Raw genomic sequence first — 11,513 nt, forward strand, 5'->3', positions numbered from 1 at the left:
AGTTCTTTTGATTATTGGTGCACCTGTCACTCCACCAGTTCATGGTGATCCCATGCAATGAAACAAAGTGTTGCCTGGTCCTGCACCATCCCCATGACTGGCCAGTGTGATCCATAGGGTTTTCTTTTTTAAATAATTTTATTTTGTTGTTGTTGTTGAGAATATACACAGCAAAAGATACGTGCTTATATTCTTCCAGTTGTGCAACCATTCTCACCCTCCTTTTCTGAGTTGTTCCTCCCCCATTCACATAAACTCACTGCTCCCTAAGGTTCCTACCTAATCTTGAGTTGCTGTTGTCAATATGATCCCATATAGATAGATCTTAGAAGAGCATAATGCTCAAAGCAGACATTCTTTTAGCTGTACTATTTAAGCTAAAATATTGTTTGGTTTTAAGATGACTTTAGGGGATATTTTTGGTTTAAGGTTTAAAGATTACCTCAGGGCAATAGTTTCAGGGGTTGATCCAGCCTCCATGGCTCCAGAAAATCTGGATTCCATGCTAATTTGAAATTCTGTTCTGCATTTCACCCCCTTTGATCAGGATTTTTCTATAGAATCTTTGATTAAAATGTTCAGTAATGGTAGCTGGGCACCATCTAGTTCTAGTCTCATGGCAGAGGAGGCAGTTATTAATGGAGTCTCCATAGGGTTTTCATTGCCTGATTTCAGAAGTAGATAGCCAGGCCTTTCTTCCTACTCCATCTTAGTCTTGAAGCTCCCTGAAACCTATTCAATATAATAGCAACATACAAGCCTCCACTGACAGAGTGGTGGTGGTTGGCCATGAGGTGCACTGGCCAGGAATTGAACCTGGGTCTCCTGCATGGAAAGCAAGAATTCTACCTCTGAGCCACCAATGCCTCTCATGTAATTCCACTGCCCCCTCATTAATTCAGGGCAAGAAAATGAAGCCAAACCAAAGAAAGCAATAACACCCTGTTGACCCAGCAGTAGATGCTGCTTCTGAGTTAACAGAGACAGAGGCTTTAGAGAGCAGGAGAAAAAAATGCTCCAGAGGTCTCCCACCCTTTTGAATTCCTTGAAAGTAGATTTTAGAAAGGTAGCCAAAAACTATTTTTAAATATTTCACAAAGCCTCTCAGAAATGGTAGCTTTATCCAGAAGAAGGCTTTGCCAGCTAACTAAAATGTCAATTTTTTTTGCTTTTATCTAGAATTACATCAACTTTATTCGGTAACACAGGCTATAATGTTCTGTTCAGAAGTTTTTTTGATGTCTTTGATTAATCATATTGTGAGAAAGGACTGATGACCTGATTTTTAATCATGACCCTAAACCACCCCCCAACCAAAAAAAAAAAAAAAAAAAAAAAAACCATTGCGGTGGAGTCAATTCTGACTCATAGCGACCCTACAGGGCAGCACAAAACCACCCCATAGGGTTTCCAAGGAGCAGCTGGTGGATTTGAACTGCCAACCTTTTGGTTAGCAGTCATACCACTCAACCACTGAAGTGCTCAATACACCATGGTATCTGAAAACTGCAGTAACAGCTCTCAACTCAATAAATGCAAGTTGTTCAGTTAATGGAATCTTTCAGCACATGAGGTTGCAGTGGAAACTTAACCCAAGAAGCACGGTTTGGGAAAAGGTTGGGAACTGTTACCTGAGCAGTCACTCCGCCCCAGAATGCTGCCTATTTGCCTAGAGATTGGGATGCTGTCTTCCTAATCCTTGCCTGGAGAGAGAGCTTTGGGCGAAAGCTTTTGAACGCTCACAAGTTTTTCACTTTACCCAGAAAAATGCCTGTAGAGAGTCCTGCAGCTGAAAGTCTAGACAATATTGATGGAAACATCAGCAACATTTCTGTTTGTTTGGGATTCCCTTTTAAAGCTTAGGAAAAAGCCAAGCAAGCACAAGGAAATGTTGTCAAGGTGTCTAATAAGAAAAGCATGTGTGAGGAGGGCAAAGGGAAACATCCCAAACTGACAAATGTAGCTGAGTTGCCACTTCTGAGCTGATTGATTGATTTGTTAATTAATTTATGATGGTGCAACAATATACAAGCTACTGTTTGTCAGCCAAATCACTTGTGATGAAGTCAAAGGTTCACATCTGTGTGCATGTCCCAAAGATCAATGCATCAAATGAGCTCGGTTGGCTTTTTTCCCACTAAAAGCTAACACGTGTCATCAATATTCCAGATTTCTTGTGTGTAAACTAATTCATTGAACATTCATGCTACATAAACATGCGGTTTGTATTATGTGGGGTACCACTTATAAACATCTTTGGTGCCAATAAGATGAATAGCCCCACAGAAGATAATTAATATCCTATTGGAAAAATAAAGTGGCAATTTAGTGTTACTCCTTATACAGCAAAACTTCTGAGAGCCAGAACTCAATGGGACTGCCTTGTTCTTCCTGGTCTTGCAAGTTTTCCACCTTTGATAGGGTGTAGCCTCACTACTTTTCTATCACTCTCTATTAGCGGAAAATATTTGAGTTTTCCTTCCCTGACAGGTTTTCACCTTACACCGGTTCCGGCTTTAGCAGGTTTTACTGTATTTGGGGATAAAAAAACAAGCATTGATATATCTTATAAAGTCTTGGTCATTATCTGACTACCATTGAGTAGATTCTGACTCATAGAAACCCTATAAGACAGAGCAGAACTGCCCCAAGTTGGACATAATAGTCTACAATCCCAGCTAAGAGCAAGCTGGAGGAGATTTTACAGAGAAGGTGACAGAAGTTTGTTTCAGGTTCTTCCACTCCATCAATAATAGCAAACTGCCTGGGATTCAGGAAAATTACAAAAATTTTTACCCTCAGCAATGCGTGCTACTACATATATAATGTTATTTGTAGTCTCTTAGCATCCTACTTCCACCCACCCAAAGCCAAAATTTGAGAAAAACAAGTTTATTTCACTTTGCATAATTTCCACCAGATCCGCTGTCAGCATTAGTATTAAATCTTGAAAGTTGGTAAGAACAACTGAAGGCCCCTGGAAGGTAAAGTGAAGCCTGTTAAACTTGTAGTCACAGGTCTTTTGCTGCTCTTTTAAGCCAAAGGCTCTGCTCTAGAAGGAAGAAGAGTGTTCCTGGTTGTAGCTGTGGCTAGAGTGTTTGGGAGCAAAAGTAATGCTCCACAATCAATTCTCCCTCCCATGTCTGCCTGTCAGCATTTGACATTAAAGTATCAGAAAATAAGCGTGGGAGGAGTGAAGAAAACAAAAGCAGTTGTTATATAGCTAGTTTCTAGGAATATACTTGCTTAGAGGGGTAGTGTCCAACTAAGGGGCTCTCATACTTTTGCAGGGGCCTCCAGAATACTCTGCCAAACTCACTTTACGACAGTCCTGAGGAAAAGAGGTCACAGGAGCCGGGACGGGTGACTTCCCAGACGCTGTAGATTGGCTACAGAATTTATAACACCCCCATGCACTTAGTGGGAACCCTGGGGGCACAGTAGTTAAAGCGCTTGGATGCTAACCCAAAGGTGGGCAGTTTGAACCCACCAGCTGCTCCATGGGAGAAAGATGTGGCAGTGTGCTTCCATAAAGATTACAGCCTTGGAAACCCTATGGAGCAGTTCTACTCTGTCCCATAGGGTTGCTATGAGTCAGAATTGACCTGACAGCAGTGAGGTTTTTGTTTTTGTTTTTTTTTGTTTTGCACTTAGTACCAGTGTGGGGAGGCCCTGTTCTTGGTTTTCATTCAGATACCAACTTATAGTGGTTGAAGCAGTCCCAGAGTTGAATCGAAATTTTCGCTTTAATTACTATCTCCTTTGAAAAATCATGTAGAAGCAGTTACCTCTTAACTGCTCAGGTGACGTCTTTCTCACTTTCCAAAACCTGTGTCCTTCCATATTCTTCCCATTATATTTTTGGTTTCTGTTATTCCTTGCACACGTTCCCCTGAGCCCTCACCAAACACTGAGTGTGGAAGTGCCAGTCCACTCCAGAAGCCCTTCTCAACACCGAGTTAAAGCAGGTAACAAGCATGGAATAGTAATTAAAACTGTAGGGTGGAAAAATAAATAACCTTCTTAACTGGACCTTATTTCATCAAAAATAAGAAACTAAGCAAAAGAAAAGATCATCTAATCCAGAGTCACCTGGCCCTGGTCATTTATCCTCAAAAATACATGATCCTTTTTCAAATTCTCTGACATATTAAAAAAAAAAAACCAAAAACACCACTTGCCATCGAGCTGACTCTGACTCATGGTGACTCCATGTGTGCCAGAGTAGAACTGTGCTCTGTAGGGTTTTCAATGGCTGATTTTTTGGAAGTAGATTGCCAGGCCTTTCTTCCAAAGTGCATCTTAGAGGACTTGAACCTCCACCCTTTCAGTTAGCAGCTGAGCGCATTAACTGTTTACACCTCCCAGGGACTCTTCTCACTTATTAGACCCCTGAACAGTCTTAGTCACTGTGGTAAAGGTAGAATCGACAGTGGAGGGGATGACAGTTGAGACGAGGATCGTTCATTTGTCTACTGCTTCACCACTCGGAAACAACAATGAGCCTGTCTGTTTGGAGGGAAATATGAATTTACTGCTTTTGCTTCTGGGCCTTCCTCCCGCTCTTACTCCCAGCTTTAAAATTTTGCTGCTAATGTCATCATAATACCTACATACTTCTAGCACATTTAAGTTTTATCTTGAAAGGGGTGGCATGGTGACTTATACCTTCGGCCATGGATTTAGAACCCATCATCATTGATCAACTCGGAACTTGAGAACTCATAAGATCACTGTGCCCGTTTTGGTAAAACATGATAACAACAGTCTTGCTGTGATTTAGCAATTATTTAATAAGGGTCTTCCATGTGCAAAATACTGTTTAGGGCTGGGAAATAAGACCTGGTCTCCATCCCCTTGGGGCTTATATTTTTTGTTACATGATTTAAGAAAAATAATATGTAAATAAGACAATACAAGGCAAACTTTATAGCCATACATGATAAATGTCATATAATAGAATTGTCCATTGGACCATTCATACATATATACACCTGACTCATAGTGACCCTATAGGACAGAGTAGAACTTCCCCATAGGGTTACAACCTACATATACACAATCAAAACACACCAAATGTGCTAAGGTGTTTCAGCTTAAAATTTATGGTGATTTGTTATATATAACCATCTTGAAAGAAAGAGGAAAAAAAAATTCCATTCACAACATAATGTGCCACCCACTATATGATAAGCTAAATCTGTGCAATTGTGGTGCATGGTAAGTGTGAGTTAAAACAATAACTTCACTGGAAAATAATTATGAGTCTTTTATGATACAAATGAAAGAGTAAACATATATCAATGAAAAATTCTACAGTTGAACTGCAAGATGGTACAGACGACATTTCAGCAAATGTCTTTATGGCATGCCTTTCCATTAAATGTACAAGAGGAGGTGGCGGGTATTATTATCACTGCAATTGCATGAGATGTTGGTGAACTAGCAGTGCAATGTTGTCTGAAGGATTAATCGTTCTGAGCTCATTGATCGAATCTGAAAAGAGTATCGTGATATTTTAGACAGCCAGCACATCCTCTCTTGCCTGGCAAAATTCTGGGAAGCTTTCTTCTCCTCTGCATATTTCATACCACCAGATAATAATTTGTATACCTTAGATTTGTTTTGCATTTTACAGTTTTCAAATCGTTTACTACATATTATCTTTTTGGAGCCTCACAAGAGCCCCATGAGGTAAACAGATACCATCAAAACCTGAAAATGGAAATGCTTTGCTTGCCAATTTCTTTCCAAAAAATTTCTCCCAGATGGCTTATGACTATAGCGAGTCTAATTGTTTTGAGGAAAGATGAATGGAATCACATTTCCAAAGAATTTAGCCACCTCCAATTCCGGAGCTACAATTCTCAATTCTACAATTCTCAGCTGCACTCTGGAGCAGGTGACCTGGCCCATTTAACCTAGCAGGAGAGCCGAGCCTCAGGGAGAGGCAATAAATGAAGCTGGAGGGGAAGGCAGAGCAGGCAGCAGCAAAACACCTTGTCTTGGTCATGAATAATTAGCTACAACCCAGGTCATATGGATGAAGCAGTCTATTATGGGGCTTGGGGAAGAAGCAGAGCAACCTTTAGTGCTTGTCATCTTAAATGCAAGTCCCCTCCTTCTCTCCTTGTGAGAGGAGAGCCCTTAAACCAGTTGCTTAACATCTGAGTTGAGTGGCCTCATCTGTAAGGTGGGGCTGGTAATACCTATTTTATTGTGTGGAAGACTGAATGCGATGATTTAGATAAATTGCCTCCCGAAGTACCTGGCAAACACCTGGCAAATAGGAGGCCCTCAATAGTCATTGGATTCTTTTACCCTTAAAATCATAGTACTTAATGATTAAAATGAAGCTAAGGTACATCAGCCACGGGATTGGGCTAAGCTTAAGAAAATACTCGAGAAGATTCTGCTTTTAAGAAATCTGCTACAATTTGAAATGGAAGATACTGAATTTTGATGATTCATTTAATATACCCACTTCCCACAGAAATGTTTATATGAAATCAGAAAGTGAGTGGAGGGGATGAATAGATGGAGCAGAGGGGAATTTCAGAACAGTGGATATTCTATGTGATGCTGTAATGGTGGACACATGACATTAAGCATTTTTCAAAAAACTACAGAACTGTTAACACAAAGAGTGAACCCTAACGGCAACTACAGACTTTAATAATAATGTATCAACATTGGCTATCAATTATAACACATATACCACAGCAAAACAAGAAGTTAATAATGGGAAATTCTAGGGGAAGTAGAGATGGAAGAAAGGAATATATGGGAACTCTCTGTACTTTCTGCTCAATTTTTCTGTAAGTCTAAAACTGCTCTAAAAATAGTCCTTTTTTTTTTTTCTTTTTGAAGTCAGTATAGTTCTGAAAGGCCATAGAAAATTTCCAGTTACCTTCAACTAACACTCCATGTTAAGTGATCAACTACTAGCCGAACGGTTGGTGGTTCGAACCCACCCAGAGGTACCTCGGAAGACAGGCCTGGTGATCTACTTCTGAGAGGTCACAGCCTTGAAAACCCTATGGAGCAATTCTACTCTGCACTCCTGGGGTTGCCATGAGTCAGAATTGACTCAACATCAATAACAACAACAACAGAAGTATTTTTTAAGCACCTATTATGTGCTCAGATTTGACTCTATATAAATAGTCACAACTGTATCATCCCCCTTGGGTATCTGTCAGCTCTTGGTATATATTCATACACTGTATTCACCAGGTACCTCCCTGACTCCATCTCATTCATCCTTATGACAGGTCAGAGCTACAAGTAATGAGCACGATTATCTGCACATTACAGCTGGCTGTAACAGCCGAAAGAGAAGCAAATTCATTTGCCAGAGTTCACCGAATCTACATTTCCCAGGATCCAGCCCCATGCTCATAAACATACCCATCATGTTATAATCTCAAAAAATGAACATAGTAGGTGAGATGTTTAAAAAAAAAAAGCTTTCTGAATAGTCATTTTTTAGAGAAGCGCTGAGTTAAAATTTATGTTAGAACAGTGAGAAATGAAAACTATTATTAAAGCTGTCCATGATGTGATCTGCTAAATGTTTCTCAATATAAAGCATGCAAACTGTAAGTTAAAATAATAATTATTATCATAACTGTTATTGAGTACTTTCTATTTTCCTGGCTCTGTGCTAATCACTTAAAATGCAATAAAACTGAAAATGCTTAAAATTAATAGAAATATGTATCATAGCTACATATATCCCTTAGCAGAGCTTCTCGTGAAAAGACCTTTTCCACTGGAAGTCTTTACCCTGCCTATTTTGTACTTTGCGATGCAACAGAAGAATATAATTCTCTTTCACTGGACTGATATATTTTTACTGGTATACTGGCCTATATCCAATTCCACTTTCTCAGCTCTTCAGAAGAATATATATTATAAATCTCGGTGTAGAAAATGTTGCATAACAACAATCTCAGGGAATTAAAAAACGCCTAAAGGTAGTGATTGACATCATGCAACCATGTTACAGAAATATGCTGCAGTTTCAATGACTGTGAGCATCAGATATCTCTTTGTTAACTAGTCTCTAAACTGGAAAATCAACACCAGCTTTCCCATAGATAGAAGAGATAACACGCCTTGAGAACATGACCCTTTGCTTCCAAAAAAGAACTAGAACGGAGGATAGGCAGGCACTTGTGTTTCCTTGCTCCCTGTTTAAATTAATAACCATTTAATCATTGTTTATTAAGATAGGATCCAAGAGATACTTTTCTTTATCCAAAGTTTATGTGTTGCATTTGTTATGCAAGCATGTAAATGAAAAGAAATCATGGAGAATGAAATGAATATGGTTCCCATATAAGAAAGTCTCTTGCAAGACACTGTATCGCAGCATCCATGCAATTTATTTTATTTTAATCTGCTAAAATGGTATTACAAAGAAAAATGTATCACTAAACAATATAGATATAGAAGACATGTAATAAAAATGCAACTCGGTCTGTGAAAATTTTGACGTGTTAAAAAAGTATTAACATTATTTACAGAGGTTAAAATCATATTTTTTTATTCAGACATCATCATCATTGTTAATGTTTTTTACTCAGGAACAGCTATTTAATAAACCATTATTCTTTATCCACATCATTAATTTTACAGGAGATGGCTTAAAGGTTATGATGGTAACATTAACATTCACCTATGAAAGTAAGAAAAGATACTTTTAAAACATATTAACTACCTTTGATTCTGAGTGACAAATTTGCAAATGTAATATCTACATACTTACCAACATTTTAGAGAAAATAGAAATCATTCAGAAGTCCTCATTAATATGTTGGGTATCCCCCACCGGTAACACCGGGACATGGATTTGATTCCCAAAGGAGAGATAGCCTTGGTCTTCCCTGCACCTAGAACAGTACCTGGCATATAATAAGTTCTTAACAAATGTTTGCTGAATTAAGCATAAATTTCACAGCTTCTAATTCTAGAAATAGATTCACTGAATAGACATGATATCTTCAGGCAACTAGTTGACATGGTTATTATCTCCATGGTGTCTGTTGTTTCAATTACACTTCTACTAAGGAAATAAAATTTTAAATTAAATAAGTATTGATTTTTGGTTTTCAGATATATCTTTGCATGGTTGGTAGATTACTATAGGAGTCTAAATGTGGTCATTAGGTTAGGCAGAAGTTTTCTCATATATATTTTTAGCATATTTATTAGACTGTTTAGAAACTCTTATTTATAGTAATGTAAAATAAAACACAGTCTGTAATATACTAGTTTCAACATTTGTAAGAAAATGTATTAATTTTAGGATTTTCAGTTAAAGATAGTCAATTGTAAACCCAAGTTCTCCTCAACTTCTCAAAGACTGTACAGAAATATCTGATGCAAAAAAGTCTCTTTAAATGTGACTTGACATTTGTTAAGTCATTTAAGTAAAGTTAGTATTAAGAACAAAATTTTATTGTTACAATAATCAAATAAGTAATGCATGTGTCAACTTACGAGTATTGCCATAAGCCAAATGATAAAATGATGTAAGGTACCTGTCCAGTATTTTAACATACCGATTCTTACAAAAAGTAATAATTATTTTCTTTCAAGAAAAAATAAAAAGTGCAATTGAGTAGATTAATTGATGTTCAACCAAGAATCACCTTGTACTTTTGATAATATAAGATCTAGTTTTGTTTTTATGTTTATGTGCCTGTCCACTTTGATTAATATCTCCAAGAATATGAGAATTTTAAGTTGCACAGACTGGCAATTAGTTTTTCAAATTAATTTTATGGATTAATATTTAAATAATTACCCTTCATGATTAAGGTAAACTTATAAATGTCCTGGCCTTGTTCAGATGGGATCAAAGGATTAGACTTTAGAAATTTAGAGAGGAAAAAAGAGGCTGGTGCATACCAGTCACACTGAAGTTCCAAATAACTAACAAAGAAGTTCTAATAAGTCTCTCAGAGAGCTTTAAAATAAGCAATATGAAATTGTTTTCGTTAATTTTATTAATCAATATTTAAAAAGGAAACATATAACATTGTCAATGGTCATTAATGGACCGGTGATATTTACAGAATCTATCCTTAACGCATCCTAAGTGGTATTTAAAATAATGTCATCAACGGAACACTAAATATAGCCAATTTAAATTGCTTACATGATTTCTTGAAAGAAGTTACATGCAAAATAATCTAACGGAGTAAACCACATAAGGATGCATCATTTAAAAAACTTATGTATGTCGCTGATATTTAATACACACACACACACGTTTACTCTTCTTGTGCTTGTTTATTTTTAGCTGTCTCAATAAAATGTTGTTTTCTCCCTCTGTTTTACTAAAACATGCCTATCTAGGAAGGAAAACAGATGTAGAATTGTATAACTCCGTCTTGTTTGGGTTTTTTCCCTGTCAAGTAGAATTTATGATCATTGTCACACACGAAGAGAATCTAAGTGAAACAGACAATAAGTCAGGAAGCAATTGCTGGGATACTTTAACACTGCAGCTTGGAATTCAGGGTTTGGTTTCTAAAATTTCATTTGATTAAGCCAAATAAGGATACAATATCCTTTCTTACACAAAAACCCCAGAGTAATTGTAAAAATAAAAGAATCCTTGTGGTGGTGAGAGGGAAGTCACAGTAACTGGATTGTAAGAACCTTAAAACACCTTTAAAAAATATTCCTTAAATCTGAAACAGGGGAACCGTGATACCATTATGGTAGCCCCCATGCACTTTCCTCTCTCTTGCCGTATTTGCAAAGGATAAGCAACATTTTGGTTTGATTAATTAGGCTTTCCACAAAGCATCTGGCATTCCAAGTTTTCAATGACACAATAAATAATATCATCTTAGACACTTCTGTCCCACATTAACACAGTTTATTAAAACTAAATAATCCTAATATGAAATTTAAATACTATCCATGTTATCCAATGAAGATTAAATGTGAAAATCATTTATGCAAAAAAAGTTCAGCTTAATATTTTACCTCTGAACCTGTCCCTGTACATATTATGCATGTTCCCAGGCAATAAAAGAACATTGGGGGGGAAAAAAAAGAAGAATCAGCTAACACAAATCTTTAAAAATAATATTCACAACCAACTTCTCTTGAAAATCTATAATCTCTCTGTATAGAACTAGACTGAGGAAATTTAATGGAAAAGTATTTACAGTGGCGAGCTCACTTCACCCATATTAATCACAGTTTTTAAAGAGAATTCCTTAGAATAAAACTTGTCACTTCTTTTCCAGCAGAAAAAGAGTTCATTTAGTGAAAAAAATGATTTAAAAACTCACTTCTTAGAACATCCCAAAATGACAGGTAAGAGGCACCATAACTATGAAAACATCACTGCCAACGCTATGTACAGTCACAGAAAGCAAATCTTTTATGCAAACATTGTGCAGTATCTTTCCCCAAACATCTGCCAGTCGTTTAAAGAGTTCATCACACCCATGTACACACACAGTACTAAAGGCCAGTGAGAGATT

General features: G+C 37.2%; 1 non-coding gene across 1 annotated transcript; it reads right to left on the reverse strand.

The window, feature by feature from the left end:
* Nucleotides 1–795: 795 nt before the first annotated feature.
* TRNAG-UCC (transfer RNA glycine (anticodon UCC)) lies at nt 796–866 on the reverse strand. Its single transcript has one exon. It is a non-coding gene; the product is annotated as a tRNA-Gly (tRNA).
* Nucleotides 867–11,513: the final 10,647 nt, after the last annotated feature.

The sequence above is a fragment of the Trichechus manatus genome, unplaced genomic scaffold (assembly GCF_000243295.1).
Source record: "Trichechus manatus latirostris isolate Lorelei unplaced genomic scaffold, TriManLat1.0 scaffold00025, whole genome shotgun sequence".
NCBI classification, from domain to species: domain Eukaryota; kingdom Metazoa; phylum Chordata; class Mammalia; order Sirenia; family Trichechidae; genus Trichechus; species Trichechus manatus.